The sequence below is a fragment of the Amblyomma mixtum genome, chromosome 1 (genome assembly GCF_055824585.1).
Source record: "Amblyomma mixtum isolate Tamu chromosome 1, ASM5582458v1, whole genome shotgun sequence".
In the NCBI taxonomy this organism is placed as follows: Eukaryota; Metazoa; Arthropoda; class Arachnida; order Ixodida; family Ixodidae; genus Amblyomma; species Amblyomma mixtum.
This window is the reverse complement of record NC_143012.1, coordinates 271,252,032-271,262,409: the sequence shown is the minus strand read 5'-3', so window position 1 is coordinate 271,262,409 and position 10,378 is coordinate 271,252,032. Positions and strand designations below refer to the sequence as shown.

Sequence of the window (10,378 nt, the reverse complement as noted above, 5' to 3'; positions counted from 1 at the left end):
CATCGCAGATGTACTTTCGATCGGGGTCAACACATTAAACCGAGCGGCGAGGCCATCGACGTGCACAAAACACCACTCGATGGTACCGCTCGTCTCTTGTTGCTGCCGCTAGGGCTTACGCAGCTGCTCTAAAGCTTCACGTCCTGTGTGTCGACGGCGAGGAAAACCGCGCTTGTGTCTACTTTAAGCGCCTGGAAATTTTTGAAATAATGTGCTTCATTTCATTCTTCACCCCATAACACTAATCAGCGATGCATTTTTGCCAGACTTTAAAATTGGAGCCGACGGTGGTCTGCCGGCCACTCTCCTGATGAGCTCTAGTGAGTCCGCAACATTCTTTGCGTTCAATTTCGAAGATTGTGTGGAGTGAATTCAGGAGTTTTATCTCATATTTAAATGGCCGCCAAGCGTAATTCATGCAAGAGTGACCGGAAAGCTACGATTGCTTACATCGCAAGACGCACGTACAGTAAGAGAGAAGTACTTGTGACCCAATCTGCAAAGCAGTGCTGAAGGCAGCCGGCAGCAGTCATCGGCGTCGACTGTGGAAAACAAATTCGCTTCCTTAATTACGGAAATAGTCGGCGAACGTATTTTTTGATAATGTGATTTAAAATAAGGCATTCGTGACATGTGACATCGGAAGAAACAGATACACTTAGCGAGAAACGCCGGTCCTACGTGAAGGGTTTTTCCTAGGGAGGCAATCGCCTATCATCGGCTATTGCGGAGTTATCAGGCTGTGTAAACATGTAAAACTGCAACATGTTAGAGAGAGAAGGTACTATTAAAGTTAAGGAGAGCCATATCCCATTTTTTTTTTAACCGCCGCAGTGGCAGAGTGGTTACGGCTTTCGGCTGCTGGCCCGAAAGACGCGGGTTCGATCCCGGCTGCGGCGGCTGAATTTCGATGAAGGCGAAATTCTAGAGGCCCGTGTTCTGTGCGTTGTCAGTGTACGTTAATGAACCCCAGGTGGTCGAAATTTCCGGAGCCCTTCACTACGGCGTCCCTCATAGCCTCAGTCGCTTTGGGACGTTACACCCAATAAACCAAACCAAACCAAACCAAACCATTACCCATTTTATGGCATAAGACCTCACAACCATAGTGCAACCTGAGCGCAGGGCGGCAGTCGTCGTAATAGTGCATGCCTATAGGCACTTCAAGCACGCACAGCAAATGTCAAATAGTATACTATTATATCGAAGCGCTCATATAGCGAATGCACGAGTCAGTTGCCGAACAAGCGGCATAAAAAAAACAAAAACAAGCAGTACTAATAGCCTTCGGAGTCGGAGCAGTTGATCGCTCGGCGCCGGTATCGAAATGAAGACGGCTGCGGCCAGTCCTGGGTGCTGGCCGTAGAACACTTCAGTCGCGTTTCGTTTTTCCAGCGATTTGATTTTTTCAGTGGTTTCTAATAGCTGGAAAAGACGCATGTTCGACTTAACACGTGCACACACACGTATACCTACACAAACTTGCATGTAGCGGGGAAGTCGTCGAATTCAGCAGTTTTCTCCGCACCCTTCATGCTGCGAGCTTTACTTCAGTGCCACCTTGTGCTAATTTGAGCCGACGAGCCGACAAATAACGGGAAAGAACTTGGCAGTAGGTGACAGAACTCCATCGCCACGCTCTTCACGACGCACATCGGCGAAAGCAGGTGCGGCATGTTTCGCTTTTTTTCATGCAGGAGCACATATATGCTAATGAGAGAGCACATCCGTGGCATACGAATCACATGCTTGTAGGCGTCAATAATGCAGCACGGGATCATCGATTTCTGTTTCATTAACAATCGGAAAAAAGAGGCCACGACCATGCACACTTTCCCAATGGTCAATAAGCTCTACGCTGAAGGGTTCAGAAAAAAAAACACAGAAAATCATTTTGTTTTGCTAAGTTAAATGGAAATTTCTAGCGACCGCCGTATAAGACGTGCATGGAAGTGCGTCAGCGGTGCGAACAGTGCGGAGCAGATGACGAGGGGCGGCTATGCCCTTGTGACGTCAACGATCAGAGGTTGCCGGAGTAGAAGATCGCACAAAAATAAATCCATAAAAATTATTTGTAATTGTATCTACCATTTCGAATCCCCTGAGCCTTTGCGATTTTTATTTAACGTTTTTGTAATTGATTGAGATATGCAGTATATGCACAGAAATGAGCGGAGAAGGCCCTTTAATGTCTGTTTTGTCATCGCCAAGAAATTTGTGTGGAAGGCTCTCTTGCACAACTGAACTATACTCAATCTTATATCATTTTCACCCTAGAATATGAAACAGCAACAGGTTCTCATTACTCGCAGTCTTGTACAGATTGCAGAAAAGAAGTAACCAATTGCCATGACACACACTTCGCCTGAAATGTAAATGATTTTAGTGGCCTACCACAGCCCTTCAAATGTAACTGAAGAATTAAAGACAAGTGATCGATTACTATATTATTTGTCGCAAACGATTTATTGGTAGCAAAAAATATACGTATAGAAACGAGCTTGTTAGTCGGTACTCCGTTGTAGCACATGCATTGGTAATTTAACCTTCAGTTGTTTTTAGAAGTTTTTTTTCAGCTTTTTTTTCTAGGTTTCGATGTCAAATTGTCAGTAGCAACACTAGGCAGTATCTTGATGCACAAGCCGGGAAGAGCTGCCTTGCTTTTACACGTGATGACTTTGCGCGTCAACTCGAAGTTACGCGCAGCGCAGCGCTTCGCTGCTGTTCATGCTTTGAGAGGATAATGCCCAAGCCCACTAAACATTACATTCTGCTCTACCATCTACCATTCTGCTCTACCATCTACCATTCTGCTCTATCATATCCAGAGCTAGACGATTTTCATTCTAACGCGTAGGAATTCCGGGCAACACCACTGCTTGCCACAGAGTAGGTTTTCTCGAAGTTACACCAATATTTAGAACTTGATTTTAAAAAAAATCGTCTGCATTTAACTTGTATTGCTTACTCAAAAATAAAATTGGAGGCTTATCAAGGTTAAGCCCAGTGGATGCGAAGCATCTCCTTAGCGTTTGGAGGCATCTTGACTGCATACACGCCCGGCGCAAAGACGCTGGCGCGGTTGCGGGCGCAGAGACTGACGCGACGGCGGGCGCGCGCCGCCTCATCCCTGGCGTGACGTCACATATCACGTGATGCAGCGAAGGTGGCGCCGCCGCCGCGTCGGGCGCGACGGCGCGAACCGAAGCGTGGAGGCCTCCGCCGGGCGACGTCCGACGGCGCGATATGAGGCCCCATCTGCAGCCGGTGTGACGTCATCACGTGACGTCATGTCACGTGACCTACTTGAAGGTCACTTGAAGGTCAATGGTGGCCACCGCCGGGCGTCGCGCGAAGGCCCGAAACCTACGTTAATATGCTTCGCATAATATATTTCAATTACCGAGTAAGTTACACTGCGCAAAAAAAATAATCAGAGCGTTGAAAATTCGGAAGCACCGGTGACTACCCAGGTCACCAAAATAACCCGTACGTCAAAGACAGAAGTGAAACACTGGCAGGCCTGTTTCGAAAGCATAGAATATAGATTCTGTTATAAGGCTTCGTGCTTTCTCGGGCTTCATGCAACGGGCGAAAGACCACGCTCCAAATAAAGAGGCTCTCGGAATCGTCAAGAAAGCATCCTGTACTGACTCTTAGCCATGTTAAATCGGTGAAACGAAGAAGTTTCCACCAGGGCTTAGCCAGCACAAGGACGATGTGCACAACTTCAAGAGAGCGCGCAGTGCGATTGCGGAGCATTTCGAAGACTTGGATCATCGCAATGAATCTGAGAAAGCCGGAGTCATTAACACCGAGCCCAACCCACTGGACCACCATCTTTCAGATTAATGACACATACAAAACACACCCGGAAACGCTAACAGCTATCGAGGCTGCCTACCATTAGCGTACTACCGGCCTCAAATTTAACATGAATTCTTCATCGCATGACTTGTACTGATATTAGCACCGCGGGGCTACAGCTACTGATTTCGAGGGTGTGCTGCACGGTTTGTAGGCGGCGGTTTACGAGAGCTGCTGCCCTGCCGCTATGTTAGCATACTACCGTACCAAGTTAATCGACACTAATGTCAGCCCGAGCCATGAGATCGAGCTTTCTTAACTCAGCGAGAGCAAGCACGTTCTTTTGCGACCAACATGCAAACGCGAATTCCGTCCCCGGTAGCCCTGCGAACGCGCATTACTCACTGAACCGCCCAGGTGTGACTCACACGGAGGTGACCCGTTTCCTCAAAGTGAGGTCGTTGACCAGGTGATGATGATGGTCACTTTTTATGCCGCAAGGAACGCTTTGGCCAAAGATCACTATAGCACAAGGTATTTCGTCTACACAAGGTGGGGTCAAAGGCCCATTTACCTTGCATTTTGTGGTGTTGCATGAACACCCCGGCAAGGCCCGCAACGGGCCGCTGAAGGACACGACTCGGTTCCGAGCGGAACAAAAGCGGGCTTGCGCCCGTTCCCCACGGTTTTATTCACACAGCAAACAAAGTCATTGTTGTTAGACCAGATTTACAAATCAGCTAAGTGAATTGTGTGTCGACCCAAGAGGGCGCCACACAACATCGTCTCCCCCTAGGAAATAATGTTAAGCTATTGCGAAAAATACTGCTCTCTTAACATGTGCCACGAGACAGCAAACATTATACAATGGTCATCAAACAGAAACTATCCGATTTTATGGCTGTGCTATTTCTGTTATGACGTGTTCAAGGCACAAAAATGTCTCATTTCAGCAGTCATTACACATGGCAAAAGAAAGCACACACATTATACAGTGACTATGGGCACGACATACGATCAATCTCACCCAGAAACAACACTAGATTTGTACATCCACCGTAACAGAGAACACACAAGGAGATTCATCATTATACACAACCTATCACAACATCATTGTGCGCTGAATGCGAAAACATGAGGAACTTGCAAAGAAAGCAAAGTGAGTAAAGATCACAGCGATACAGGAGTATTCATTCATTACCAGCTTTATAAAGTCTCCATGACTGGCCCACTGGCCACGGACAGCTCAGTCGCGACTACAGGCCAAGAAAAACAGGTGTGCTACCCTTCGCTCCAGAACTACATCTGGTAGTCTACGGCCCAGAAAGGTGGTTTCCGCTGACGCACTGGGCGCCCGCGGCTGTGCGAACTGGAAGTCCCTGGGTCGCTTTGCTCCGGAAAACTACAACTGCTGTCCTCTGTGGATTCGTGCGCAGTGGTGCGGCCACTTTCGGCTGACTTTGACGGCCTATATTCCTTCCCCCCCCTCGTTGCGCGAAGCGTTATCCAGGGTATCTGCAACAGGAGGCGACACATTTTCGGACATTTCGGCACTTGTTTCAGCTAGAAGCTTGTTTCGAGTTGCTGCCATTGCATTATCAGCAGCATGTGCTAAGCCTGCATAGGAATAATCTATGCTTGGCGGGCTTGGAATATTTTCTGGGGCCGGCAGTACCCGGACCAATTTAGAAGCATTCCAGACCTTACCATCACTCAGTAAAAAAGTGCTTGGACCAACCTGTCGCTGGACTTTGAAAGGTCCAATGTATTTGGATGGACCTGTTCTGAATGACCGCACCTTCACTGTGTCACCGATTTGCACGGCCGTTGGCTTTGCGCCTCTACGTCTATCAACGTAGTATTTCATTGGCTGTTGCTTATTTTCAACCCTTTCTCGCACCTGTGTTTGCTCCGAAGATGTGTGTTCTGGAGACGTTGCTGTAGCGGAAGTTTGAGGCAAGTTCCAGGTGCTTTGCTGCGAATTATGAAAGGAAGTACAGCTCATGTCGAGTTTCGAGCGCGGTTGCCGGCCGTGCAGCAGGACTGCAGGTGACACGCCCGTAGTTGAGTGGGGTGTTAGCCGGTGCCATCCCAGATGTTGCAGGACAGCTTGTTTAACGGGTTCTCCTTGGAGTTGAGCTATTTGAATGGTCTCCTTCAAAACTCTGTTGAATCTTTCAATAAGACCATTTGCTTGAGGGTAGTAATTTGATGACCGCAAATGCTGTATGCCTCTCTCTTTTAGAAAGTCTTTGAATGGTCTCGAAACAAATTGTGGCCCATTATCTGTAACTATCGAGTCTGGAAAACCCTCCCTGCTCAAAACAGAGATCAGAAAGTGAATGACATCCTGGGATGTTACTGAAGGAGTGAAGTAGACTTCAGGCCATCTGGAATAATAATCCATTAACGTTATGGCATACGTTGGACTCGGCGGAATGTTCAAAGGCCCCACAATGTCCATGGCTAACTTCTGCCAGGGGCGGTCCGGCCAGGGAACTGGCTGGAGGGGTGTGAAGGATGGCTTAGCTGACTTGTCAGCTGCTTGACATATGAGACAGTGTTTGATGCATTCCTCTACCTGTCTATCAAGCTGTGGCCACCAGTAGCGTTCTCTTAGCAGTTCTTTTGTGCGGACTATGCCCGGATGTGATTCATGGGCCAACTGTAGGAAAGTGGGACGAAGTACTTCAGGAATTACCACGCGATCTGCTCGCATTAGTAGACCATCTACAAAGGATAATTCCTCTTGGATGTGAAAGAATGGCACAAGATCAACTGACAGAGCCTTCTTGTGCAACCAGCCCTTGCTGAGCTGACTGATGACCTTTTGCAGGGTAACGTCAGAAGCTGTTGCATTTTGTACAGTTGCCTTGTCGACTACTGGTGTTACCAGAGAAACGATTTCTTCCTCCTGATTGTCAGAATTTTCTGCGACGGGCAGCCTGGACAAGGCGTCTGCCACATAATTTTGTGTACCCTTGCAGTACTCTATTTGGAAATTGTAATTCGGCAACCGAGCTGTCCAACGAGAGATGCGTAGTGGTCGGCGACCCGAATCGCCGGCGGAAAGCAAAGCAACCAATGCCTGATGATCGGTTCTGAGTGTAAAACGTCTACCCCACTGATATACATGCCACTTTTCGCAAGCAAACAAACAGGCTAGTGCCTCACGTTCACCAACTGAGTATTTTCTCTCAGCCGGCGACAGAGCGCGTGACGCAAAAGCAATTGTATGAAGGTGCAACCCTTCTTTCTGCTGTAGTACAGCTCCCAAGCCAACGTCTGAGGCGTCAGTGGTGACTACGACAGGTAATTCCGGGTTGAACATTTGCACAACAGGTTTGCATGCCAAACGTGCCTTAACTTGATCAAAACTATTCTGAGCTTCCACCGTCCATTCAAATGATTGACCTTGTCGGAGCATTTTCCGCAACGGTTCCACTAAATCTGCATAATGATGCAGGAACTTGGCGTAGTAGCCAGCGAGACCTAGGAATGATTGCAGCGACTTGACGTTCGCAGGGGAAGGTGCATTAACTATAGCTTTGATTTTCGATTCCATGGGAGAAATACCCTGGGCCGACAGGTTGTGCCCCAAGAATGTGAGTTCCCTTACTGCAAGAACACATTTCTGATTCAATTTCATTCCTGTTGTGGAAATGCGAGACAGCACTTCCTTCAAGTTGCGATCGTGCTCCGCCTTGGTCCGTCCCCACACCAAAATGTCATCCAAATAGCACACTACGCCCGTACAGCCTTCCAACACGTGTGACATAAGCTTTTGAAATGTAGCCGGAGCAGAAGCTAAACCAAAACAGACTCTTTTAAACCTAAATAGTCCTTCATGGGATATGAACGTTGTCAACTCACGACTTGTTTCCGTGAGTCCCACTTGATGGTATGCTGAAGCCAAGTCCAGCTTTGAGAACCACGTAGCTCCTGCGAGCAACTGCAAGAGTTCCTCCGTGTGCGGAAGTGGGTAGCCGTCGACGACAATAGCTTTGTTGGGCTCCCGCAAGTCCACACACAGGCGAAGGGAGCCATCCTTCCTTTTCACGACGACCAGCGGAGACACCCACTCCGATGCGTCGACGCGTTCGATGATGTCCTCGCGCTCCAGGCGCGCGAGCTCGTCGGAGACTTTGTCGCAGTGCTAGCGGAAGGCGTCTCAGCTTCGCACTGACGGGAGGAACATCTGGTCGGCGGTTGATTTGATGGACGTAGTCCTTGACAAAACCGAGCTCACTCGAAAACAAGGCTTCAAATCCTGGCGGTGTGTTCTCCGGAATCTCGAACGAATGACAAGTGGCTTGGAGACAAGTGAGGGTTGACCCCATCACGTTGATGTGCAGTTTCTGAATGGCGTCAAGGCCCAGCAACGAAGATCCTTGTCGAGTGACATGAAAAGTTACCGATGCTTGAGTATCGTTGTACTGTATGTCAGCTTGTAGTCCCGGAGAGCCAGGGTTGACGACGACAGAGTGTAGAAGCGTGCAAAATATTTCCGAAAATCAGCATTGTTGACAAGAGAAACGGCAGCCCCAGTGTCGACAAGTAGAGGAACTGGGTTTCCTTTAAGCGTTACGGTAGCTATTATCTCTTTCTTATTTTGTGGCAATTCTATGCCCAGAATATGCGGAGAATTCAGGATGTGTACTTCCTCCACGGTAGAGGCCGGCGCCTGCGACGCGCGAAGTGTCGCCGACTGATGCTATGAGCGACAGACTAGAGCGAAGTGTCCAATTTTCCTACAATTGTTGCAACGACGATTGCGGGCTGGACAGTTTCTTGCGTTTGCATTATGTTTCGGAGAGCCACAACGATAGCAATACGGTTGACGACCCCCTTCCTGGCTTTCTCGCTCGAACTCCGAGCGCCTTCGTCCATCTTGGCTGCTTCTACCTCCTTCGTGGGTTCCGGGGACGCCACGGTGGAAACCCGACGCTGTGTAACTGCGCCATCGCCTTCTTGCTCACGAGCACGAGCGGGCGTTCGAAAACCTGAAGTTGCTTGACGAATGCATCCCTGTTCGATCGTCGGATTTTCCGTTACAGGTTCGTCGACGCGATAAACCGGCGTTCCCTCATAAGCTGCATTTGCTTGCTGTACGGCTTCTAAAGCTTTGCCAATTTCTTCTGCCTTGGCCAGCGTAAGCGTTCGGCCAGCGTTCAGAAAACGTTCGCGCAACGCTGGGTTTGAGACGCCTTCGATGATCTGATCTCGGACGCGCTCGTCGAACGCCGAGCCAAATTCGCACGTCAACGCAAGTTGTTTAACTGCCGCTACATACTGGGTAAATGGCTCATCGGGCAGTTGAAGTCTCCGGAAAAAACGGTGTCTCTCAACGATGAAATTCGTTGTGTCTGCGAACAGCAGGTCCAAGCTCCCGACTAACTGTGTGTATTCGTCTGTGGTCGTCGCTTCCGTGGCAGGCTCAAGCGGCGTCTGCGGAAGTGCTTCAGACGTTATGCCGGCGACTGCGGACGCTTGCCTAGTTTCTTCATTGTTGAAATGCTGGCGCTGTCCCTCTGCTCCGAGCAGCGCGAGAAGGAGTGCCGCTTTCCGCTCCGGTGCCCAGTCGCTACCACCGGCCGACAGGAGGTACGCCTCGAAAAGTTTGAACCAACGCTTCCACGGCACTGCAGGCGAACCGGGCGCAGACAAAAACGGCGCGGGAGCGAGGCCTGACGCCATGCTGACGCAAAGTCTCTAAAGTTGCAGGAGAAGGTGGAGCGGGGCAGCAAAACACAGGGCCAGTCGAAGCAAATGGTACGTCAGTCGGGGCAAGCGTACAAACGTCACTTACTGTGATCCCATCCTCGTCGCCAAAATGTGGTGTTGCATGAACACCCCGGCAAGGCCCGCAACGGGCCGCTGAAGGCCACGACTCGGTTCCGAGCGGAACAAAAGCGGGCTTGCGCCCGTTCCCCACGGTTTTATTCACACAGCAAACAAAGTCATTGTTGTTAGACCAGATTTACAAATCAGCTAAGTGAATTGTGTGTCGACCCAAGAGGGCGCCACACAACACATTTCTCCTGAGATAAGTGGAGCTCCATGCTAAGGGAAAGCTTGCACTAATTTTTTCACCGGTGAGTATCCGGCGGCACTGAGGATCGAATGCTCAAAGCACAATAGCACAGCTGGGGTCCGTGGATAAAAAGGATTAAAAAAAAAACACCTCCTTTCTCCCATCAAGTCATTCCTGAAGTCGGTGACGAATCGCCACCGAAACGTCGGCTCGCTCCTCGTTAGGCTTTACTCGGACTATTTCGTCCTTTTAAATTTATTGAGAGGAGAAATCTTAATCGCGGAAAAATGTATTATAGAGCTGAACTTTGCTAATGCCGCGTTGCTGTCAATAGTGCTAAAAGAATTGTGCTAGGTGCGGTAAACAAAATAAATTGAATATGACTACAAATGAAAACCTTTTTTTTTTGCAGACTTTTGTAAATTTCAGTTTTATAATAAATTAGACAATCGTTTTTCCTTACCGAATACCAAGAATAGTTTATCTAGCATAATTTACTGTGAGCTGAAGCTGGTGCTTACAGACGCTGTGCGTAAA

At 48.9% G+C, this 10,378-nt stretch overlaps 1 long non-coding RNA gene across 1 annotated transcript; it reads right to left on the bottom strand.

Moving 5' to 3' along the window:
- Nucleotides 1-4,451: 4,451 nt before the first annotated feature.
- Nucleotides 4,452-8,250, bottom strand: LOC149371680 (uncharacterized). Its single transcript, XR_016286907.1, has 2 exons — nt 7,681-8,250; nt 4,452-5,322 (listed from the first exon to the last, which is right to left on the bottom strand). It is a non-coding gene; the product is annotated as an uncharacterized LOC149371680 (long non-coding RNA).
- Between the last annotated feature and the right edge of the window lie 2,128 nt (nt 8,251-10,378).